Raw genomic sequence first — 27,253 nt, 5'->3', positions numbered from 1 at the left:
ATCCCTCATCTAAGAGATCTAGGGGCTAGAATGTTGTGAATTGCAAGGAAGTGCTGATAGTTTGTAATTTAGGAAGGAGAATTTTATTGTTGGAGTGATCTTGCTATTTCATGAGGTGAAGAAGGATTGAAGCTGGGAGGATGATGTTGGATCAAACAACTGGATTGTAATTCTCCCTTTTATTAATAAAGTTCTTCAATTTTTCTTCCATATGATTGTGCAATTGTGAATGTTATCATTTGTGAATGCTATCATTTGTTCATTATATATATGATTCTATAATGTTTATGTTGTAATAAATCACAATGCTTTGATGGTTCTTTGTTGCTGTACTTGTGCAGGTACTCTCCAAGCATGTTAAGTATAGGGAGGAGTTGCAGAGTCTGTCAAAGGGGAGAGAGATCAAGCAAGGGATTAAGAAGAAGTTCCAGGTTGGTTCCATTATCTTTCTCTTATATGTTACACATAGAAGAAATCATTGAATTTCTTTAAACTATTGTTTCTAGGGTAGCTTCCAAACCTAGAGGGCTAGCATTCTTTAGGAATACTAGTTTTCCCATAAACACTGAGGTATCGACCATGAATTCTGTCACAAATCCTCCTATGACGCAATCAAGACAATGATCAGCAGCGCGTGTGATATTATCTTCAGAGGCTTCCAATATTCGCACTAGGTCTTGGGTCCACACTATTGGACCTTCAAGGCTCCACCTTCCTTGGCCATCTACCAATTTAGCCATCCACTCATATAGTTCGATCAGGAAGGAACATAACAAAATTTTGTGTATCTCTGTGTACAGATACTTGTTCAACCACTGTTATTTCATCAAGCATGGATTTCTTTTTTCTTACGTCGTGAATTCATGGATCTTTCTATCCAACCACTCCTCAATTTCCTTCTTAGTTGGATTCCAATGATGCGACATCACACATCTCTTTATGCAGATCCCAGTCTCGGCAACAGAACCATTTGTTGGCTTAGTGGGTCCTGACCCAGGTTCAGAGTTAGTTTTGCCAAACAAATCCCTACACTATTGTCCCTTTCAACATCAATCCGTGGAGTGCAGACTAAAGTCTCACCTAAAGCAGTATGGGGGGGATTCTGGAACCAACTTTCCACACCTAGAGATTAGTGTAATGTCGTTTTATGCCCTAACCCTACCTTCGCACAGATCGATAAGCCTTTAAGGCTTAATCACCCTTTAGACCTTCATGAAGGTCTACGACTACCTTTCATAGACTTTGAATAGGTAGATCAACTACTTATGTGCCTAAGATATTATCCTTAACCCGATAATTCCTTGATTAGATTAAGCATTGGATAAATTTAACATGCAATAAGATATGCTTGACGTAGATAGTTAATATTAAGTGCGTTCATATAACAACATGAATTATGTAAAGTCGTGCATCAATACAGTATTAATTCATAAAGCCATCATTCATTATAGCATAAAAGGACATTAATTCATAATAGAAGTAATATAAAAAACACAAGAATTTCTGGAATAATCTCTTTATTAATACTTCAATTTTTCTTACAGACTCAAGACTTCCTTGTGCACTCAGCTGCAGGGGTCTGCGCACTTAGCTGTAGAAGCTACTTTAGGCCTCTACGCATGCAGCTGCAAAGCCTCCATTCTACTCTAAGACATATTCACTCTTTCTTCTACTTACCCATTACATTCTTCTTCCTCATCACTTACCTGCCTTAGACATCCTAAGACACATCTATTTATACAATCCCATGGTGCGTTGACCATGGGTAGATCTTCAAAAGTGGACTCAACTTACATAAAAGAAGAGTAAAACCCTTTATGGCACTTTACTATCTATGCACTCCGCGACCATGACTTGTGGAGACTTTACATTTTATATAGCAAAACTTGGGCTTTTTGCCCCAAAACTTAGGCTTTTGCCCCAAAATTGACCCTAGTGGACCCTGTCCCAACATTTGTCTTGCTAAAAGCAAACTCTTGCCTCCATGGCATCCGAGATATGGTGTTGGAACCTCTTTTTGTCTCATCTTGAGGTATGCACTACATTGTCTTGAGTGTGGTTGGACCACCGATGTACTTCTACATGTTGTCTATGCACAATTGCAAGTCATCACTCATGGTCTTGCGCATCAACTTCTCCATGTACATGTCGACATCTGATCGGGCTTGGTTCTCATGCTTAGCTCTAATGAGGGAGCTTGCATTTGTTCACTCTCTTCCTCGTTTGTGGTTGTTTCGACTTATCAACCTGTATTTTCATTGTTTTCTCTGTCATTGCGCCTTGCCTTTGTTCTTCCTTTGACTCTTGTTTTTCTTGCTTTGGTCTCAGTTATGCTACCTAAAAGCTCTTCTTTTTTCTCTTCATTCACTCTGTTGTCTATGTCCTCTACTCCCTTTTGCATCTATTGTCAAAGTTGCATACATGAATATTGAACATGCTTTTTCTCTGCAACTATGTTCTCCCTATGTTATGTCAGCAATTTCCTCTTTCCTTAATCATGTACTAGATTCCTGCCTTTTTCCATTGCTGTTGGTCTTGCTGCCATGTTAGTGTTGAGCATCTACATTTATTGGCAAGTAAATTGGTGCTTTCTCAACTCCTTCCCCAGTACTACTTTCAGTGGTCGCTCTTGAAGTAGCTCTCTTTGGTGTTATGGTACTATGACTGTTGGAGAGAAGTTCTTCGCGAGTGTGGTACCCGTGGGACAGAAAAGACACTCATGGAAAGCAAACATTATCTCTTACAAATACAGCTTCATAGCATGATCAAGTAGCAATCAGGGCATCATATGAGAGGGATTGTGCAGTTTTGACTGACAAGGGGTGACTAACTGACTGTGGGAATTATGCATTGTGTAGTCCTAACAATCAGTGTGGAAGCTTGTTGATTGGAACGCACAATGTGTAGCTCAATATCGGACAAGGCCTAGGAGAGACTACACATTGCGCAATCTTAGTGACCAAGCTGGAAGACTAGCTCCTGGAACTGTGTAGTGCACAGTTGGAGCTAGCCCAGGATAGGCTCTGCACAATTCTAGAAGCTAAGGCAGAGGCCTTGAGATGCCAGATTGCATAGTGCATGCAAGTGAATGTGATATCCAGATAAGGGGAGCCCAGATCTATCCATGGGGAGTCATTGCAACGATGACCATTGGAGAAAAAATTGGGTTATGCATGCGATGCTTACAAAAGGCAATGAAAAACTTGAAAAAATACTTCTACAAGCTAAAAAAAGTTAAAACACCAGCGATTGTTCAACAACACTCTCACAAGATAAATAGACAAAAGTGACAGAAAAAACAACAAAAGGTGATAAAAGAAAAACTCACCCCAAAAAGCGATGACAACGCTTTGAAGGTTCCTTGATCTCCCAGGGAAGCTAGAGCTTAATGATTGAATGCATAAGTGATATATAGAGGTGTCCATTACATATACTTGAGAAAATGGAGTTCATGATGTGTATGCTTGAGATCAAGGACAACAATAACACTTAGTTGAAAGTTCTAAAGATAACAATGTGTCACCTTCAAGAAACTGATGAAAGATCCTTACTTCATAAGGATGCTTTTCCTCTTAACTCGCTTTTTCAGGATCACTGCCATGCATTGCTCAAAAAGATTGCACAGTTTTGGAGGGAACTGGGCAACTTGCCAACACATGCATCGTAGAATAGTTGAAGGAATGCTTCTGTACAATTCTTGGGCTAAGTGGCTTTGGATGCCACTCATGCTCTACGCAATTTCCCAACTAAAGACAAGTTGTTAGCTGGGTCTACGTAGTTTTAGAACCTAAGCTCATTGTCAGGATGTTCTACGCAATTCTGGAGAGCAAGGCAGACTGTCAGGCTGGTCTGTGCAATTTTGGAGAGAAAGGCAGACTACTCAGATGATTTGCGTAATTCCTAAGAGCAAGGTAGGCTGCACTCTATAATTGCGTAGTTTTCCAAGACAATGCAAGAATCGGATGAAAACCAAGTCACGGGGGGTTTGCTTGTGGTCAGTCAGCAAAGAAAGTAAGTGAACACAAGCCGCAAAGTGAAATATAAACTCAAATAAAAGCATAACTACCTCAGCAGTGCAAGACATGCTACTAAGATTTTGAGGAGGGAGGCTCCAAAACAAAGTGAAGGAAAATTTTTGGAGGGTGGTTGTAGCCACTACAACATTGGTGACACACTAGTAGAACTCTAGCTCTCTATATGGACCTTGTTTCATGTAAAGAAAGTATAACTCCTCCAGAAGTATTTTTCAATTCTTTGATGTCATGGCCTCCTCACTAGCTTGAGTTAAAGATATAGTCCCTACCACTCTCTTAATCGGTTAGCACACATACCAAGCCAAGTCAACTGAGTTGTTTCGATTGGGGATGAGGGGTATATTGATGCACAAGTAATATAACTATCAAAGTTTTAGTTTCATCTCTAGTGTTGCTCCACTTCCAACAGAGCTGGACAGTACTCTCGCGGAGTCACTTGAGGAACACAAGCATCTCTCCACTACCAGAGAGCCTGGACAATACCCCAACGAAGTTACTTGCTTCACTTCTTTGTGCAGGAAGCGTTTCTCTTCTTTCGCCTTTATTTTTATTTTTCATTTTCATTTTTCAATTTTCAGAGAACTATGCATAGGCACTTATTTATTTCATGAGGTGGAAGAGGGATATCGAGTTATTGAGAGCAGAAGAGGTTGTTCCTTCAAAGAAGTATGTTATATATATCTCTAACATACTTGTTAAGGTTTTCCCCCTTGTCACACGGAAACTGTCAAGGGTGCGGACACGACTGACCTTCCTAGAAGTCTAAGACATTCTAATGACAAACAAGACAAAAAGGAGTGATCTTTCTCTAAATACACCTTTTATAACATGAAAACTACAAGTGTTTAGGTTTACCTTATTCCAAAACGCTGTTGTTGAAGTCCGTTCTTGACGATCCGGATGAGCTCCTCCTTCAAGTCAATTCCTGCAACCACAAACAATCAAACAATTACCAAGCACTTGCATTTCATATAATAAAACATATATTCAACATGCAGACCAAGGAACACATGAAATAACTCATTAACATAAGCTATTGAGAAAAATAAACCAGTTTGTATTAATAACGAAACAAAGAAACTCTTACAACCTGGCCTTGGTGTTGTGCAAGTTCCTCCCAGGGTCCATCAAGGGTTTTCCTCTTCTTTGACAAAGCTCACCCTCTCCCAAGTAGAATCAAGTGAAGACAATCTCTCCTCACAAAGGCTCTAATGGAAGACCTAAATCCTGCAGCATTTACCCAAAGAAAATGTATAGCTCCAACCTCCTTTCCTCCTGGCTCAATGCCTTTATTTATAGTGCTGTAAAGAGGTTATTCTGGTCCACCATCAATGGGATCATCCCCCTCTTTGGGTGGGATAGCTCCCTTATTGATGGGATAAGACTCCCCTTAATAGAGATACATGAACCAACTGGAGGCGAATCCATTTCATCAAACCGACCTCTAGAATGTTCTAGAAGTAACCACAAGTAACTTTTTCAAGATAAAACTCGCGCATTTTGTCTTTTACAGAGGGACGCACCTGTCCCTTTACATACAGAGCGTCTATGGACGCAGTTTTTGTGAACAAGGTCCGCGTCCCCGCAGGTAAGACTAGAGAGAACCTGCGACCCCAGAGATAAACATGATTTTTACAAGACTTTCTCTCTATTTTGAGTTTGAGATGGATAACAGAGGCATGAGACTTGCCTAAGAGGGTAGCATGACTGTTGATTTGAGCCATACTAACTGTAAGTAGTCAAGGTGACATTTTTTAGTGTAACAGATTGCCCCCTAAAGTGCGAAGCCTGAAATAGAATAGGGTTTTGTAATTCTAGGAAGGGTGAAGCGCTTTATCATTTCGAGGATTACCTTGTGGATGGCCTGGTTGGAACCTGCAATTTTCAACACAAAATACATGGATAAGAATATATCATCACTGAGGTAGGCATTCCCATACTCAGATTCAAAACTTTAACTAATGAACTAACTACTCTGATACAGGAATGATCTTGCAGTACATCATTTTATAGACTTTTGTAGACACAGTATGGACGCAGCCATCTGTTTATGATGAGCCTACATAGATAATGAATACAAAACTCCTCGCAGCCTGGATGGTAGAAACTAGATCCAGGGTCTTCACTTCTACTTCCCGAATTGGTACGATTCTAGCCATGTGATTAAATGATTTGATGTCGAACATGGTAGAAACCACTTGATTACCAGTCAATGATGTAAACTGTTAACAAGTGTGAGAGAAACCACCAGTAATGTCAATGGTCCTCAAAGTACCAAGCACAACCCGTGAAATGTGAATAGATGTTTTGATGTCGAACACTTCACGGAATCCTCTGATCGAAAGTCAATGATGTAAACTGACGTCAAAGGCGAGAAATCTGCCATTGATGCATGCAGACTTCAAGGTACTGTCGATTCCTAAGTCATCTTTCTAGATAATGTGTCGATGTCGATAGAAAGCGACCCGTTGCAGGCAAGCCCGCAACACGAAATCATTGTTCAAGTTGAAGAAATGTTGCTGTAAGGACTGACTCAGGGATGGTCAAATGGATGACAAGTATTTTGCAGATGAAAGTTTGTTATTTGCAGGACCTCTTGAACACATAACGACACAACAGATGGCTTGGTGACGAATAACTCAAAGTTAATCCCGAAACCCGGTTAAAGACTTTCAAAGTGACGTGGTCAACTGTGAGGTAAAAATTTCCCAACCCAGGTGAATAAAAGTGTCGTGTTCAAGAGCGGTAATAAAGTTTCTCTGAGACAAAAAGTGACAAATAGGTTCATTCTTCTCTTTTTCCCCCACCATTTCTGGCAAGTACCTCTTTATTTTTTAACAAGCTTGAGGAGGATAACATATGCTTGATTATAAGCTCATCCTTCGGACGAGTCCAACCTAGTTTAAATTCGAACCCTAGGAAGGAGTGGTTCGTTCCTGTTTGTAATTGAACAGGTCCTGTACTGTAAAAATTTAACGAGCCCAGTATAGGAGAAACTCGGCGTTTTTCATTTTTAGAGAGTCTGAAAAAACTAAAGGAGACTCCACGTTGAACTTTTTCGTATATTTGTGTCCCTCAAGCCCGAAAAAGTATAAAATAATACCTGGGGGAACCGCTTGATCTTGCGACCAAGGAGTACTTTCATATTAGTGTCGTTAATCTGAAAAGTAAAAAGCGATCAAGGACACGTCGTTTTATTTCCTTATCGAGTTCGAAACGACAAAAACCCGGCAATCTTTTCCTGATTTTGCGGTCAGAAAAGAGCTAAAAGGGGACCGTCTTTTAATTCCGTTTTAACGAGTGAAAAAGAAACACTCGGCGATCTTTTCATTTTTTAGGAGTCAGAAAAGGGCTTAAAAGATGACTCTGCAATTTTGTTTGTGAAAAATTTACAATTTCCCTCGAAATCCCTTTGTCCTGCACAAAAGCGACCCATTACTCATACCTGTTTAAAATAGGCAAAAATACATTCAAAAATATCTTTTCATGGTAAAAAATGAACTAAATCATCCAAAAAACCTATAAAAAGAGCTTTTACCATGTCATTTTTACCGTTTCACTGTTGAGGTTGAAAAAAGGGCTTTTGACAAGAAAACTTCCCGTGGCTGCTGCGGAAAATCTGACCGCTGGAATCGAACGCCGTCTCATCCAGGTATTTTACACATCCCACTCTGCATTTCTATCCGTTTAGAATCAATTTTCAGGGTTTGGTTTTATTTTTTTGGGGGGTTTTGGTTTTGGAATGCGCCTCTCGGCGGACGCAGGTGCCCTTCGGGTGACCCGCGTCCCCCGACTTTTTCTCTTACGGGAAAACGGTCGGAAGACGCAGCCCGCCTTCAGGCCAGCTGCGTCCGGGCGCCCTGTGCAACAAAGCCGGGGTGCGTCTTCCGAGAGACGCGCATTTCAAAACCCCAACTCCCTCAAAAAACCACCAAAAATTCCCAAATTAATTTCTAATGCTATTTTTTGATATGCAGGCACTAATCATGTTAGACTGGAGAGAAAGAGAGCACGTAGAGGAAGATGAAGTTGCAATAAATCATCAACCTTCTCTGGATGCCCTAAGAGCATGCGGATTATACAAATATTGGACCATACCGGGCATGAGGGGCCAGGTAAGATTCTTGGAATGGCTGGTTGAGCGATGGAACGTACAGGAACAATGCTTTTACATAGGAGGGCACCAGCTCGAGATAGAGCCCTCGGATGTATACTTTCTCACTGGCTTGCCAAACAGAGGTGAGCAACTTAACCTTGCGGGGACTAGGCCGGGTGGCCAATCCCTTGATAGTCTCCGCGAGACTTGGTGCACACCGGGAGCTCACCATTCAAAAGGCATAGAGATAAAACACATCACTCTGCCGGAACTCAAAGTCATAGCGTTCACGGTTACCAGAATTTGCGGCGCGGCCGCTTTACACATTGCTTCCGGATCCCAAATGCGGATGGCAATTGACTGTTACCAAGGCACCATTTTCAACTGGTGTGAAGCTGTGTCGGCTCATATGAAGAGCCAACTAACCAAGGCAAGGAACGGACGACTAAAGACTTTTGGATATGGGCCTATAGTCGTGAGCTTTGCCTTGGAGAGAGTTCCATTGCTGATCCCTCAGCAACTCACTGTTGATATCTGGGTCCTCAGCAGCCAAAGCTGATACGATGGGTTGCGGTGATGGCCCGGCATCCTGACGAGGGCGCGACAGTGGTTCGATTCTCAGATAGTTATTTTGACTGGTTAGAGAACCAGCTTTTTGTGATACAGGACTTTCCGTATGCCGGAATGGATTTCAGAGGTGATCCGGACATGGTTCTTCCACAGGGAGAACAATGGGATGACAGAGGTACTTTTTATTTTCACAAGTTTTCTAGTTATGTATTTTTGTATTTTTTATATATATCGTCTCAAAACTAATAGTAAATTTTCAAAATGCAGATGTTGGACCACAGCGTCCAGCCAACCTCCGGCCTTATGATAGACTACATCCAGCTGCACCGGCACCGGCCCCACAGGATGCGACAGCAGAAGTACTAGCCGAGTTGGAGCATGATCTAGAGCGTCTCACGGCAGATATACCTGAGACTACTATGGATGATATTCCAATGAGGCTTCAGCGCTTCGTGTCGCGGTCCCTGGACCGTTTAGAGGTTTTTTGCGTAAGGTAGCCCGCGCAGTGGTGTCGTACAGAGAGCACCACCAGTGATTGACTAGTCACTTGTAGTCACATGTGACATTTTGACTTTTTGTACTATCATTTTGCCGATCATAAGGTGTTTTAAACCTATGATCGAAGACGATGTATATATTTTTTGACACACTTCTATCTATATATATCACTATTTTACCGGCTTATCTTGTTTAACATATGTGATGAAATGTTTTTAAATTTACTTGCATGATTATCGTAAATGTCTGTCCAACATTCGAGAAGCAATTGCATCTGCTAATGTATTCAAAGACCTTGGAATATGTTGATATTCAATGTAATCAAATTCACGTTCCAAGAGACGCACTCTCAAAAACAACCTTAATAACACAGGATTTCTAATGGCATAAACTCTATTAAGCTGTAATACAACAAGTTCAGAATCTAACCTCACTATCAAACGTCGAATTCCAAATGAAATAGATTCGGATAATAATTCAACCACTGCACTGTATTCTGCAATGTTATTCGTTGTTTGACCGAGGCTTACCCCATGCATAGAAACTAACTCGTCAGAGGGCGAATAGATAACCCAAGCTGCGGAAGAGATATTCCGTGTACTACGACAAGCACCATCAGCAAATCCAATGTATGTTTGGAGAGGCGTCGACATCTACAATATCAAGAGTAAAACCAAGATGAGCCAAAATAATGACGAAAAACCACACTTGCTAAGCTAAGCACACTGACTAAACTAACACACTTGCTAGCTAGAAAGAAAATCTAACCTATCTAAAAATTTCTCCATACCCATCATTTTAAGCATAATACCTCTTTAGGTAAAGTCCATTTCTGGGTTTACCCAAAGAGTCCCCATCAAAATCAACTAACTCATAAGCCCCTTTTGCTAGCTTTCGCTTTACAATGTAGGGCCCATGCCACATGGGAACGAATTTTCCGGCACCTAGCTTATCGTTAGCTTGATCATATAATAATACTAGGTCTCCTTCCGAAAAACTTCGAGGGGTTACATTTTTATCGTACTGAGCTTTCATTCGTTTCGCGTGAGTCTCGATAGCTAAAGTAGCGTCACGTCGAGTCTCATCTAATTTAGCTAAGTATAATAACCGTTTCTCCTCTTCGGAAGTAGCTGGAAGTAATTCGACAGCCATTTGAAGTGATGGGATTTCGCATTCAATAGGTAACACAGCTTCTAAGCCATAAACTAGCTGAAAAGGGGTGAAACCTGTTGAATTTTTCACTGAAGTTCGATATGCCCATAGCGCCGAAAATAACATGTTATGCCAATTCGTTCGATGGATACCAATGATCCGTCGAATCATGACGACTAGAACTTTGTTGATTGACTCAACCAAACCGTTGGCTTGCGGATAATAAGGAGTAGAGCTATCGTGGCGCAAACCAAGCTGGCTTGTAAGCTCAGTCATCATGACATTTCGAAAATGGCTCCCATGGTCAGTAATGATTGCTTGTGGGACACCAAACCTAGTTATGATATGATTGAATACGAAAACTGCAGCTGTCTTGCCGCTTGCGTCGAATGTAGGCATCGCCTCGGCCCATTTTGTAAAATAATCAACCGCGAGGATGATATACGCATGCCCCCCGGCCGAGTGAGGGTTACAAGTAATAAAGTCAATGCCCCATTTGGCGAATGGACCAGCGGCAATTATAGGGTGGAGAGGAGCAGGTGGAGCGCGCATCTTTCGATCAAAACTTGACAGTTGTGGCATGTTCTGACAGCAAGGATACAATCTTTAAACATAGACGGCCAGAAATAGCCAGCGCGCAACACCTTCTGAGCTGTGGCATACCCAGACATATGACCGCCACATGCTCCAGAGTGACAATCATTCAAAACTCTCTCAGCCTCTTCGTGAGTTAAACAACGTCGAAAAACTAAGTCTGCCCCCCGGCGATAAAGTGTATCTCCAATAATTCTGTATTGCTGGGATCGAAACCGAATTTTTCGACGGTCTTCTTGGAAGCTTCAGGCCGAAAGGTTTGGGTTTGGAGATAGATGATTATATCCCCATACCACGGATCTAAAGTGCTAATAAGAAACAAAGATTCGTCCACAATGGACTCCTCTGCCACAGTCTCTGTGTCAGCACTCGGGAAATCACACATCAATTCCGCAAAAACTAAAGATTTCTTAGACTTGGACTTCTCGAACTCCAAGTCGAACTCTTGCAGGATAACAATCCATTTAGAGTACTTGCCCCCTAGCAGTTGTTTTGTCAAAATATAAATCATAGGGTTGCAATCCGAAATAACTGTAGTCTTGCGGAGAAGAATGTAGTGACGAAAACGCTGGACAGCTTGAACGGCTGCCAGGGCCAATTTCTCCACATGTGAATATTTTAACTCAGTTGGATTTAAGGTTCTGCTAAGGTAATATATCACATGCTCTGCTTTGAATTCATCTTCTTGAACTAACACCATTCCAATGGTGGAATGCGAAGCTGCGAGGTATAAGAAGTAGTCCTGGTTGTAGTTGGGAGGATGCAATAACGGTGCATGGGTCAACGCGTGTTTCAATGCATCAAAAGATTGTTGGGCAATCTCGTCCCAAAAGAATTGTGCGTTCTGTTTCAACAACCGTGTAAAACCTTTAGTGACCTCGGCGTAGTTTGGGATGAATCGGCGTAAAAAGTTCGCTTTCCCTTGCAAACTTTGGAGTTGGCGCAAACTCGAAGGAGGAGGCAATTTGATGATAGCCTCGACTTTCGAGGGATCGACGCGAATGCCGGCTTTTGAAACAACAAATCCCAGCAATCGACCTGTTTCTATACAGAAAACACACTTGTGGGGATTCAACCGAATTCGATAATGCCTACACCTCATAAAGATTGCTCGTAGGTGGACAAGGTGATCAGCTCGTTGTAAAGAATGAGCAGGCAAATCATCGAGATAGGGTTGCACAATGTGCTTGATGTCATGAAATGCATAAGACATCGCCCGTTGAAAAGTGGCCCCGGCATTCTTAAGTCCAAAAGGTAATTTGCAATAAGCAAATGTCCCCCATGGACAAATGAATGCCGTTTTTGGTTGATCGGCAGGTAGAATATTGATTTGATTATAGCCTGAGAAACCATCCATGAAGGAAAACATCTCACTTCCGGCACAATCATCAATGATTTGATCGATATAAGGCGTAGGATAGTTGTCTTTTGGACAAGCTCGATTGATATCCCTATAATCGATACAGATTCTTATTGTTCCTTGTTTTTTATTGACGGGAACAATATTCGATACCCAATCCGTTAACGGGATCGGATAAATGAAACCTGCTTTCAACAGCTTTTCGACTTCTGCTTTGATTGCAGCCGCTTTTCGAGGGTGAATCTGACGCAACCGTTGCCGAATGGGTTTAGCATCCGGGTAGGTTTTGATTTCATGAACAACAATGGCAGGATCAATTCCCGGCATTTCCTCGTAAGACCAGGCAAACACGTCGCGGAATTCTTGGAATAGGGCCTTGTAAGTTTGGATTTCCGTTTCAGTACATGCGGCACCTATATGAATGTTCTCCTCGATTCCGGGCTTCACTGAAATATCAATGGGAATAGTACGAGAAATATTCCCTAAATTCAGCTCTGAATCAGAATGTTTCGTTGGATCCTGAGCGTCTTTGACATATTCAGCGGTAAAGATAGATGAAAAATCATTTTCAAATGCATCATCCTTAGGTAAAAACGAAGATCTGTGATGGAGATCTTCCCATGGTAGATCATCTACACTTAGGATTTCGCGAAGTTGTTCGTCAGATGACACTTCTTCGGGAAACGTTATCCGTTCTAAGGGTGAGGTGAAAAGTGACTCTTCACTGACCACATTCATTTGGTCGGTTGAATGAAAGTCGGTAAAAGACATAAGAGCTTCATAAGCAATCTCATACGGACTCAACGGCATAACATCACCGAGTGAGTCTAGCTCAGAGTCAGAGGGAACATACCAAGGATCATCATAAATAATGTTTTCTGACGTGATCATATGAATTGTTGCGAACGAAGGGTCTGCATTGAGTGGAGGGAGAGGAAAAGTTCCCAGTAAACCGGAATCCTTAACTAAACCTACACCAATGTCCCTATAAGGGATTGTCGTTTTACCAACATGCTGGATAGTTTCTAAAGAGGTTGGGTCGGATGAAAAGTATGTCAGCTGATCAATAGTCACGATCTTACCGTTATGTGGAAACTTAATGACTCTGAAGACCGATGAAACGACCGCTGTCATAGCATATGACCAACTTCGACCCAAAAGAAGGTTGTAGTCTAGAGGGGCATCAACCACTTCCACATCCAGACTAACGGTTTTACCTTCGACCCCTATAGGCAATTCTTGTAGAATACCAAACGGACGGAACCCACGGCCATCAAAGGCCTTAAGGATGGTGGGGGATTGGTTCAACGAAGGAGAACCAAGCGATCTCCAACATTGAATCGACATAATACACGTAGAAGCTCCCTCATCAATCACAGTCCGATGAATAGGCCTGTTTTTGACTATCACTGGAATTTGGAAAGCCATTTGATGGGGGAGACGTGGTGTACTATTTTCTAGATCAAAGATCATTAGGTTCGGGTCCTGAACATCGACAGCTCCAATAGCCGACAAAAGCAATTTTCGTTGCGCTGGACATGATTGCAGCACTTCGAGTGCCGACATTGCTGAAGGTGAAACAGCTAAGTCTTCAACAATGTTGTAATTCTGGGCTGCTCTCGCATGTGGATTGAAAGCAGACCTTCGAAGTACACCCTTGGCGGGCGGCTTAATCACTAAGTCTGGGTTAGGTTTTTCGATCTGTAGTGGATCGGAACCAGGAGCTGAGGTTGATGGGTTAGAGTGAGAAGATTCTGCTTCCTTACCATCAACAGGAGCCTTACTACCATAATCTTGCGATCGAGTCGCAATCCTGACATGAGACATCATCAAAATGGGTTCTTCACTGGCATTCGAAGAAGAACCTATCATCTTATTTTCCTGCTCTGGAATGGATTTTTTAACACAGCAGGAGTCGGAGAACCTTTGACTATTTTCACTACCTCGGCCCGATGAGGGCAGTCTCTCGTAAAATGATCTTCTTCACAAATAAGACAAGGATAGCGAGGTTTGCGTTTTCGTCATTGGTTTCCGACTTTTCCGTTTTCTCCTTTGGAGCCTTGTCTGCTTTAGCCTTCTTCTTTCCTTTCTTCTTTCCACCGTTTTTGGATTTGGCCGTAGATGACTCTACAGCGTGAATGTCGGCGGTAAGTTCAGGAGGAGAAGACTCTCCTGTCGGAGAATCAGGCAAAGTGATAATTGGAGTATTGGAGGCCTTGGAAGACTTCTTCTTACTCTTCGTAGTCACGATACCGATCATACCATCAGCGGCATGAGATCCCGAAGGAGCAGCAGCGATTTGGTTTGACTTTGGAAGATCCGGAATTTTCTCATGTAACGTACCCGACTGAGTGTAAACTAAGTCAAGGTATTGTGCCTGAGCAATGACTTGCTCCTCAGTAACTACTCCGGCCTTAGCGACATCTTCAGTAATTCTTGGTAATAATGATTTGACAAACCATTCAGCTAAGATTTGGTCCGGGATAAAAACTTTCACTAATCTCCTTCGACGTCTCCACTCATGAATGTGATCAGAAATGTACGTGGATGTCGATTGTTTTAGCGAAGTTAATAACTCTGTACCATTATCGTATCTGACTGGTAACTGAAAATGAGTTAAGAACGAGGTAGCTAACTGGCTAAAGTTGTAAAAAGAGGCCCGTGGTAACTCAATGTACCACTTGGCCGCGAGACCAATGAGTGTACGCTGGAAAAGACGTAAGCGGATAGAATCATCTAGATGGAATTTGATGCACACCAGAGGTGGTAAGTCATCACGTGATTAGACGGATCCTCTCCAGACTTACCTTCGAACTTGGGTATATCGCTGGGCAACTTATTTGGCATTGGCGGCCAAAACGGAAGATATTGAATTGGATCGTTCGTTAGGCGCGTCAAGTCGGGTAAATCTAAAGTTGCAATAAACGGTAACTGCCGGTTAGGATCTCTGAAACTCTGAGTCACAATACCAGCCCCAGGAGGAGGATATCCAGGATAACTAGGAACAGGATTCGCATTGGGGATATTATATCCTCCTGGAAAACCAGGATTAACCGGACCGTACTGGGGTTGTTGAGGTGGTTGATAATTGTACCCAGGATACGGTTGATACTGGTAAACCGGTTGTTGGGCAGCTTGCCCAGGTTGATACTGTCCCTGGTACGGAGGTTGAACAAATTGAGGTTGAGTAGTAACAACCGTACTTGTACCAGGTTGGCCTACAGGCATCTGGACTGTGGTTTGAACCGTGGGTCCAGACAACGGTACAGATGTCTGAGGAGTGGTTACAGGGACAGTAGAAACTGGAGCTGCCGATACTCCAGAAGTAAGCATGGTAGATGAAGCGGTAGTTGCTACAGCCGTGTGAGGTGGAGTACCTGGTGCAATTGGCGGCTGAGTAACTACCGAAGTTACAGGGGTCTGAACACTTGACTGGACAGGTTGCGGTTGCTGGGATGGACCAGGAACTGCAGGTTGTCCTGCTTGAGGTACCGACTGTATACTTGGTTGCGACATCTGTTGACCCTGTGACGGATCCCATGTTAACATTCCAGGGTATTGACTCGTAACAGGTTGAGGATACTGAGATCCATAGCCGTATTGAGGATAGGGTTGATAACTGTAAGGTGCAGTCCCATATGATTGCCCTTGAGGTGGTTGATAACCTTGACTAGGGTATTGACCCGTAGGTTGATAACCTTGAGGTAAATACGAATACTGGGGTTGACCTTGACCTTGAGGTTGGTATCCTTGAGGTTGATACCCTTGGGGTTGATACCCTTGGGGTTGCCATCCTTGAGGTTGCCATCCTTGAGGTTGATACTGATACTGAGGTTGACTTTGGGGTACAAATTGAGGCTGGGGTTGATACCCTTGGGGTTGCCCCCCAGTCACAAATGAAGTACCTTGAGGTTGCCCCCCAGGCATAAACGAAGGTTGCCCCCCAGGCGGTAATTGGCCACCTGAGGTTGGTTAATGGGAGTTGAACCTGACATCATATAAACGTCACCTATACTCAATGGTACATTACCACTGTTTCCAACTAATAACCCATGATCAACAGGTTGAGGAGATGCTCCCGCAAAGGTACCAGAAAGTGATTGATACCCAGTAGGAACAGAAGGACCGCCATGTAAAAATGATTCAGGACTTTGTGAAAACACAGATGACTGACCAGACATATTTACAGGAGAATGAATTCCTCTAGGTGGAACCGGAGTACGAGGTGTAGAAAAACCTACTGAGTTGTCTAAAAAATTGGTTAATGCAAGGTACCAAGGTTCAGTTCTAGGAGGACTGTAAAATATGGATTCACGCTCCCTTAGATCAAGGGTAATTAGATCTTCAGAATCAGAAACGCCTATTTCTTCCTCTGGAACAAGTTCTTCTATAGCAATTAATCCAACAGGAAGATTTTCGGTGATAATTCTTTCTATTCTTGGTGAATCAGGAACACTAGGAGTTGGAGTAACAGGTTCTGAAATTTCAGGTTCTTCGCCTGTTTCACTGGCAGATGAAAAACTACCAGCAAGCTCGGAAACTTCAACAGCTTCGGGATTGTAACCTGTTTCTAAACTTTGGTAATCGGATGGACTACCAAGGAAGATTCTCCTTCTTCAGGTGATCCTACTCTACTGCCACTAGGAGGAGTTACAAGGACCTTTAACCCTTCTAAATGACCTGGGTCGTCTCGAGGAGGGGATCCCCTAAGTCTACGGGATCTTCTCAACAATTCGGCCACAGACACAACTTCAGGAGACTGGCCCGCAATTCGACGGGACCTTCTCGGTGATTCCGCCACAATTAAAGATTTTAACTACAACACACGAAAACAAAGTAAAAAAGTTCAAATCAAACCACCTAAAGTCTTCTAAAGAACCAATCAATTTTGAAGCATACGCCTAAATAATCTAGAGCGTCAAACCATACACAAACAGTAGTCTTCCGGACCAAAAACGCTAGTTGGTGATTAAGCCCAACCTCGCAGGATTCAGTACAGAAATAGTGGGTGGAACAGTTACCCCGGCAACCTGCTTAATGAATAGACTGGACCAAGTTCCTCCACTTTAACCGTCTCGAAGTGAAGCGAACCCCCCAGAAAATCCAAGTGAGTATAACCGACGTCTGCTCCAGGTACAGTGGGACCTTCCCTCCACCGTCACCTTGGGTAGAATCCTAGATATTATAGCCACTAAGGTTACCAATCACAACAATTACACTTGGGGGAACAGTCTAGGCTCCAACAGCACGCAAGGGCAGAGTAGCAAGCTCCAATCCCCTTACCGGCTCCTTGACAACAATCCAAGGTTTACCGATAAGTGACCCCTGGCTCCTCGACAATGGTTAATCCGAGGTTTACCGTTTGTAATACGTACTGTCTGGCGTCGTTCCCAACGAGGGAGGAATGATCCCCTCACTGGTTCGGACACGAGCTCGTGCTTCTCCTTTAAGAGGAGCTTTCCCAGAATGTAACTGAAACAATTGGATTTGTTCTACTCAAGATAGACTATCTGTTTGGTTTTGTAGTCTTGGAGAGTTAAGTACTCACCTACTCCAAGACCCTAGCCTAAGCTATGTTGGTGCTTCAGAGCCCTAGAAAAATAAAGATTACTAGATTGATTTTAATTTAAGCGTTACTTTTAAGGTTGTTTCTTAAGTCAAAAGGTGATGGAAGTGAAACTAGTGGTGTGTTGACTCGACTCGAAACCACTACAAAATGCACCTAGAATGATTTATTCACTACTTTACTTTTCGATGAATTGCTTTAACTAAAAAGTTGAGAGAATGCAATCTTTATAAAAGCAACTTTTAATTGAAAACAATCAAAGAAATATTTCGTTTGTCTTTTCCAAGCATAAAAACATAACTTCTCTTTACATGCACGAAAAAACTCTTTCCTTCTTTTGAAAACAAAAAGCTACTTGAAACAAGACTCTTAAGAATGTTTTTTGTATTTTTCTTTTAATAAAGCAAGTAAATCTAATTTAAACAAAAAATCAATCTTAATAACTCTTAAAATCTATGAAAATGCACTCATAAGCAAACTAAAAGTAAATTTACCCTAAGCAATCTTAATGAGGTCAAAACTAACAATGATTATTTCTAAGGTGTTTTACTTGATTACAATCAAATCAAGGGCTAGCTTATTGCAGAATCAATAACTAGCCAAAACAAAATTCTAATCTTTTTGTTCTTTTTTAAAATGGAAATCAATACTTTATAAACAAGTAATTCGAAAATTGACCCAACACAACTCAAATGGCAAGTTGCACACAAAAGGAGACTTTACGACAGGCCAGACTTCTAAGAAGGTTGACTAACCAGAGATATCTAAGGCTGGACAACTTTCTAATAACAAAGTCACTACAAAGCCTTTCCAAAAATCAAACCCTAGGTCAAAACTTCGTTGAAAACCACTAAAACTCTCAAAGCTCACAAAACTAGCTTAGGTGAAAATTCTTGACAGGGTACTAAAGGATCTGGGCGGAAAACACTAAGGAAAAACAAAATCTAAGAGCAATTTGAAGCAAAAATGGATTTTTCTCAAGTTTTACAGGAAGACGCAGGCAACCTGTTGTCACAGGTGCGGCCCCGCTCTGTGCAGACGGCAACAGCGCGTCCAAAGACGCACTGTGCAGTACTAAGAGGGCGCGTCCGTCTGGAAAAATAGAGAAAAACCAAATCTAACTAAATCTAAAGCTAAGCCACCCAAATACTAATTCTCACAGTCAAAAACCAGAAAACAAAAATGATTTTCTCAAAGCCAAATTCATAAAAAGGAAAAGACTTTCTCATTAATGGCTCCCCAGTGGAGTCGCCAATTTGTCACACGGAAACTGTCAAGGGTGCGGACACGACTGACCTTCCTAGAAGTCTAAGACATTCTAATGACAAACAAGACAAAAAGGAGTGATCTTTCTCTAAATACACCTTTTATAACATGAAAACTACAAGTGTTTAGGTTTACCTTATTCCAAAACGCTGTTGTTGAAGTCCGTTCTTGACGATCCGGATGAGCTCCTCCTTCAAGTCAATTCCTGCAACCACAAACAATCAAACAATTACCAAGCACTTGCATTTCATATAATAAAACATATATTCAACATGCAGACCAAGGAACACATGAAATAACTCATTAACATAAGCTATTGAGAAAAATAAACCAGTTTGTATTAATAACGAAACAAAGAAACTCTTACAACCTGGCCTTGGTGTTGTGCAAGTTCCTCCCAGGGTCCATCAAGGGTTTTCCTCTTCTTTGACAAAGCTCACCCTCTCCCAAGTAGAATCAAGTGAAGACAATCTCTCCTCACAAAGGCTCTAATGGAAGACCTAAATCCTGCAGCATTTACCCAAAGAAAATGTATAGCTCCAACCTCCTTTCCTCCTGGCTCAATGCCTTTATTTATAGTGCTGTAAAGAGGTTATTCTGGTCCACCATCAATGGGATCATCCCCCTCTTTGGGTGGGATAGCTCCCTTATTGATGGGATAAGACTCCCCTTAATAGAGATACATGAACCAACTGGAGGCGAATCCATTTCATCAAACCGACCTCTAGAATGTTCTAGAAGTAACCACAAGTAACTTTTTCAAGATAAAACTCGCGCATTTTGTCTTTTACAGAGGGACGCACCTGTCCCTTTACATACAGAGCGTCTATGGACGAAGTTTTTGTGAACAAGGTCCGCGTCCCCGCAGGTAAGACTAGAGAGAACCTGCGACCCCAGAGATAAGCATGATTTTTACAAGACTTTCTCTCTATTTTGAGTTTGAGATGGATAACAGAGGCATGAGACTTGCCTAAGAGGGTAGCATGACTGTTTATTTGAGCCATACTAACTGTAAGTAGTCAAGGTGACATTTTTTAGTGTAACACCCCTCACCTTACTCTACTTGACTAATTTGACAAGGGTTAACTGAATATAGAAAAACCAATTATAGTAGGCGGTACTAGTTAAAGTGCAAGCGTTGTGTTTCCACTAAGACTCACTCTAAAAAAAATGTATTTTCCATCAGGGTACCATCAACTGAAGACATAAATCTCTTCATGAAGAAAGAGGACAACTGATAACCAATTGTTGATAGCTATACAAGTCCTCTTGTAGTTCACCTTGCTTGTCTTAAGAGAAAAACACGGTTTCATGTGAAGCTAAACCTATGGTTGCATAACAAGAAAAGAAAACAAACAAGCAAAGGATAGAAGTAAACGGAAGAAAAAAATGCAAGTGAATCCAACAAGAAAGCAAAGAAAACAAGAAGAAAACACTACTCCTACTCCTACGCTAAATAGTGCATGGGCCTACTCACACAAAGTGATATTACCAATGCAACCACTGGTGCATTGGTTGGCCCATGTTGGTGAAGGCATAGTCGACTAAGAATATATTCAAGTAAACCATCATGCAATAAAGATAAAACAATGAAGACCAACACATTTGGAGTTTAAAAGCGTCCACAAAGAAGAAAAGAGTAAACGTGCGAGACAAACATTCTACGGATGCACAATGGTGTTGCAACACACTCTACACAGACGATGAAGATGCACACTCTTTTTACCATGACAAACGAGAAAACATGAGAAAGGAAGACAACTTTCGCTTATCAGGAGTGCTCATTGTGTATGATTCCTCCAATCCATGAGTGATAGGATCATGTGGTAGTGTGGAGGATTTCAAATATGTGAATCAGATTGATCTTCAATGAAAACAGGAGAGTGATGAGGAGCCTTGGGTGTTTCAACATATTTCTAATCACGGGTAGAACTAACCTCAAGACAGTGAGGACTTCACATAACCATCTGCTCGGACTGAAGTGCCTTGACAACTTGAGGGGTTTCAACTTCATCAACAATTAAATCATCAAATACTAGTGGCTTAGAAATATCAACAACGAATGAATCAACATCCTGTTCGAATGAAGGACTAAAGAGATCACAACAGTCACGATTAAAAAATTCGATATGTTCATCGACATCCTCATGATATGACGAATCATAAAAAGGGGTTGATGAGAAATAAGAATGTTTGCCCTCTAAGTTTTCAAAAACAAAAGATGATATATTGGTTGGATTTAGAAAGAAATATGTGTCCTCTCTGCAATCAAATGACATACTAACATCTGGTCTGTTATCTGAATGATCGAAAGTAGAAACATTCGGGAATGAATTTTCACAAGATAAATCAGAAATGGCAGAATCACAAAAGATGTTAGGAAACAATGGATGAGGTGCAGATAGAAGGAGGTCATCCTTCACCAAGGGCCCTTCTTCATATTCCCAGACATACTCGTCAAAAATGACAACACAAGTTGGCTGCTCAACACCAACTCCATCGACAACTTGAATGATCAGAATCTAGATTAGGGGCAAAAATTTTCTCAAAAATAAAAATGTTCGAAATCACTCAAAACATGAACGACTGCGTCTGTCTCGACATTACGATCCTAATGTAACTCATTTCACTAAAAATAGAGTTCGTATGAGGAATATATCACGTTCTGTCCGCTTTGAAAAATAGATGAATTTTGAAAAAAAATTATAGGCACTGCATAGTTAGCAATTTGTACTGTTGATGTGGCAGGTAACTGTGCAGGTCAAAGTTTGGTCAACGTCACGTCAAGTGGCACTTTCTGATTGGTTGAAAATTTGGTGATTTGGAATTTTTCCATTGGACAGGGAAGGACCAATGAGAAGGAGACATGTGGCAAGCCAAAGGCCACCACGTGTCCCTCGCCAACAGCCTATTGGCATCGGCATAGTGTAAACTTTTATTAGCAAGTCGGGGAGTCGAACTCGTGACGTCACCTGCACAATCCCCATGCCTTACCCTTATACCACGACCATTATTCTTAACATACAAGGGGTGCACATGTTATTTAAATGTTAAAAGTGGCGGTTTGGGAGGTAACCATAACATTAACCCTCCGCATATGACCAATATTTCTTAACCGCTAACATTTAGTGTTAACCACACCATTAACATCATAATTGTAGTTTAGAATTAATTAAACATGCTTACCACTAATTAAACTACGAATTAAGTTGGTAGATCTTTTGGCAGGGCTAATAAATTCGGAGCTAACTCCAAATTTGGCAGAGTTAACTGGAGTTTCTCTAGTTTTGGTGGAGTTTTCCTAGGGAAAACTGAAGAGGCCATAACTTTGGCTAACTTCGACCAATTCTAGCTCAGAAAGAGTCTCCTAGATGATTTGGATGCTATGAACACAATGGAATAGGTTGCAAAGGCATAAAGGCACTTCTGTATGTGATGTTTCTACGTTTAAGTTTAAGGAAGCCTAGGGCCACCAGGAGAGGAGGTCAAGTCTAGATCAGTTGAAGTCCAATTGTAGAACTTGGAAAGTCATTTTTGGGGTTTTTGGGTCTTCTGAATCCAATGGAGCAGGTCCAAGGAGATGTAGCCCAAGAGGGGTGAACTCCTTTATCATCTTTGTGTTACGAGTTTTCTATTTTTTATTTCTCTTCAATTTACTTGTTGTATATGTGTTTTAAACAACTAATTAGCCTCATAAATTGCTCATAAAAGACACTCAATACTTCACACATAATCCTTCATATTTTGGTTAATTTGAGATGATCCTAAACTCATTTTTAAATACTGATGAGGGAGCTTCCATAGAAATAACAAGTTTTCCCAACATTGAAATCAAGTTGGTATCATAGCACTTGTTAGATCATTTTAACCCTAAGATGGTTTTCCAAAGTTAGAAAGAAAATTAGATATTGGTTTTGTATTTGTGTAAGGAGAAATTAACTGTGTGCAAGTTTATGTGTGTAAGCTGAAGAAGGGAGATGCTTCTTTGTTGAGAAATTTTTTGAAGCTTTGTGAAGCTTTCTGATGCATTACAAGTGTGATGTCAGCTTCAACAAGTGATATTTCTAATCCATCTTCCTTAGCAAGACTCTTTCATAAAGAGATGTTGCAAAAGCTTATCATCATGAGAGATATGGTGCAACAACTGTATGAAGATAGGAAGGAGAAAACTATACTTCAAGAGGAGTTGATGGCCATGAAGGAGGAGAAGCAAGAACTTCTTTAAAATATGCATGAGATGGAGGTTCAACTCCAGGATGCCAAGGAAAACCTAGCCAAGTATGTGCATGAAAATGAGGTATGTAATTCAAGTTTATCTTCAATTTCCTCTCAAAATGAATGTTTTGGTGATTCTAAAAGACACTTTAGAGGAATAGGGTCCAAATTATTGATGAATATGGGCTACAAAGGTAAAGAGCTAGGCAAACATGCACAAGGCATAGTTGAGCCAATTGTTGTTGAGGAAAGGCCTAGGTATTTGGGTCTTGGTTATGGAAAACATGATGGAGAATGATCCAAAGCCAAGGAGGCACATGAAGGTGTTCCAATAAGGACTTTCATTACATGTTCATTACCTCAAGCATGTGAAGTTTATGTTCATGAGGAATGCAAATGTTTTATACCCACTTTGTAAGAAGATGCTCATAAGCATGCAACTAGTGGAAATGGAAAACAAGAGGATGTTGAATTCTCTAAGGTCATTGAAACCAATGTTGGTATTCTAAAAAGAACCACTACCTCATCAAATTCACCTCCTCACGAAGGTGACAAAGGTGAATGTGCAAGGTATAAATCTTCCTTTAATCAAGTTTCTTTTGATTATGATAAACATGGTAAATCTTCACATAAGATTTGGAGAAAATTTACATGTTCCTTTTGTAGTTTGAATAACCATACTGTTTCGAGGTGTTGGAAGAGGATAGCCATACACAGGAAAATTTCAAACAAAAGAGATGGAAAGCCAAAGGTCCATTTGAAAATGAAAACCATGTTGAAAGAAGATGTTCACTCATTGCCATAAACATGTTCATCTTGTAGACAAATGTTGGACTTTGCATCCAATAAGTCATCCACGACATTTGAAGAAGGTGGAGAGAGATTTTGGCAATAATGGAAAAGAGGATTTCATAATTGATGTGGTTTAGGATGATACACATGATGAAGTGAAGATGAAAGAAGTGCCATTGAAACGGTTTGAAAAGATATGGTTAGATTTCTTAACCAATTAAGGCGTTTCATTTCTTTTGATAATTGATGCAAACCTTGCCTTATTGATGCATTTCCTTGTTATTTGGATGCATTTATTTTTAACTAAAAGTATGTTGCATATTGCATGAAGAAAGATGTTGGAAAAGTAGAGGTATGTTGACTCACTTAGATGTAGCAAACATGGCAATTTGCAACTACAAATTTGCATGCATGTTGCATTCTTGAACTTGCATGTTTATGCCAGGAAGGTGTTCGAAAGTGGAGTATGTTGACTCACTTTATTGCAGTAAAATTTGGTTATTTCAGCTCTTTAAGTACTTGTACATACCAATGGGATTCTTGTACTTGTAATTGTACTTGTGAGAGAGTTGAGAATTGTTATACATGCATGAGAGTTTGTGTGTGTGAACAGTGGAATTTTTAATAGTTTGATTGTGCTTGAACATGCATGTGTGATTGAATTGTGTTGGTTGATTTCTTTGTTAACATGTATGTTGTCAACTTGAGAATGTTGATCATTTTCACACACATGAGTGTCGGCTTGTGTGGTCGATTGATTGTTACATGTATGTTATATCAACTTGGAAGAGTTGATTTTGTCTCCAAAGACGAAAGGGAGATGTGATGAATTGTTTCATGAGAATGTGGAATTCTTGTTGTAAAATCGTCAAGTTGTTGTACATGCTTTTTCTTGACTTGAAAGTCAGTTGCTTTGAAGAAGCATGTTTTGTCGACTTGTGTTTAGTCGATGGTTTATACACCAATATGTAAGAGTACATGGAGATGTTCTCATGATGTGACATTGTTGCTTTGAAGAAGCAAAAGGAAGAGGTCATCAAATTATATTCTTGCATGAGTGTTTTTCAAGGTTAATGGTGTTTCTTGTGACAAGATGTTGCAGGATTTTGGAAGGTCCACGCTTATAGCCATTAGAATTCTATAGTAATTACTATTTTCATCTTCATCACTATTTGATAAACCATCGCTATCTTCATGAGTATAGTAACTTCTTTAATTTACAACTTGTTTTCTATTCCATTTTGAATATTCCTTCCCTTTTTCATATTTATCTTTATGAGGAAATTTGGCAGCATAATGACCGACTTTACCACAAGCAAAGCATTTGAAGGGTAACTTACCTTTAAATCTTCCGGAACCACATTGAAGCTTCTTGACAAAGTTTACCTCATCTTCTTCTTCTGAAATATGTCCTGATTCATTGTGTTCTTCCTTTCCTTTTGTTGAAGCTTTAAATGCAGCTTATCTCATATCTGATGGCCCTCCTTTTCTCATCTCAAAGGCAGTTAAGATTCCGTGGAGCTGTGTCATAGTGATAGTTTGCAGATCCTGTTTTTCTTCTATGGTAGACACTTTTGATTCGAATTTAGTAGACAAGGATCTCAAAACTTTCTCAACTACGGTAACTTCCTTTATATCTTCTCCCAGATTCTTCATACAATTAACAACCTCATCTATACGTAAGAAAACTAGTTGTACTTTCATCATTGTGCATCTTAAGAGTTTCATACTGAATTATCAGAGTTTGAAGTTCAGCACACTTTACTTGAGAGTCTCCTTCATAGTTCAGAACGATTTTGCCCCATATTTCTTTGGCTGATTTGAATTGCATGACTTTGACAAAATCTAATGGTGATAGACTTCCCAATAAGGTATTGACAACTTTAGCATTGGTTTCATATTGCTTCTTACTTGTCGTATCTGTAGGAATTGTTGTTGGAAATGTATATCCTCCTTCCACGATTTCCCAGACATCTGTTCCAAGTGATTGTAGTTAGGCTATGTTTCTTATTTTCCAATAAACAAAGTTGCTCCCATCAAAGATTGGCGGTCTGATGGATCCCATGCTTTCTTGATCACTCATTGTGATGGATCTCCCTTCAAGTGATCAAGCTTCCTCTGAAGTACCTGCTCTGATACCAATTGTTGGAAATAATACTCAGGGGGGGTGATTCAGTATTATGAGATCAATAATTTAATTTCCCAAAGAGATTTATATATGTTACTTCAACTAAGTGAACTAGCGTGTACACGCAATTATACTTGAAGCAACTAGTGTATATGTAGAGAACTTCTGATTTAGGCAGTTTATCATGTATTGAACTTTAGCCAGTATTTCAAATATTTATTAGACAGTGCAGTAAATGTAGAATAAAGCATCACACATAAGCAACACATGGGAACACCAATATATAAAGTGGAAACCCAATGTGGGTAAAAACTACCTCCTGCTGGCATCTCTATCTTCTTTTAATAATAAGAAAATCTGTTTACAATCTTGTACTAGTGTATACTCATACTAGTACGTAGGCACCCACCTGTAGAAGGCTACAACCTTCTCTTGTTCTCCAGCTACTACTGGAAGGGAGCTACAACCCCCTAGCTCTTGTACTATCCAATATGTTTACTTGTACATAGGTGTCAGCCTACAGAAAACTCCACTCTTCTACTAGGGACCATGTTTCATGAATTTTCAGTCTGAATACTCCTGGAACACAACACCACAATCTGAAGGCCACGTTTCATTCAATTTTCATACTGGACCCATAAAAAACTGCAATACAATCATCTGCATCAAAAAATCACTGAAACTCAATCATCATAACCTGAATCTGATCATTCAGAACACTGTCACCAGAATACAGTTACCAGAACCCAAAGCAGAACCCAGAACTCTGCAACAACAAACATAAACAACTAAAACATACTTTATAAGGTATACACTACTTCCATGTGTTGAACTAGCGTGTATACGCACTTTTATCAAAGCCAACCATTGTAGACATCTGTAAATATTAATTCATAATTTTGCAACTATTCCAGACTTCAGTTATACCCAGATCATAACATTTACAGAATAACACATGCGTAAGAGTTCAAATCTAGACTAT

This window comes from Pinus tabuliformis, chromosome 1_1 (assembly GCF_031772625.1).
Source record: "Pinus tabuliformis cultivar Carrire ecotype Pingquan chromosome 1_1, CPIR1, whole genome shotgun sequence".
Lineage (NCBI taxonomy): Eukaryota > Viridiplantae > Streptophyta > Pinopsida > Pinales > Pinaceae > Pinus > Pinus tabuliformis.
This window is presented reverse-complemented; position numbering follows the sequence as displayed.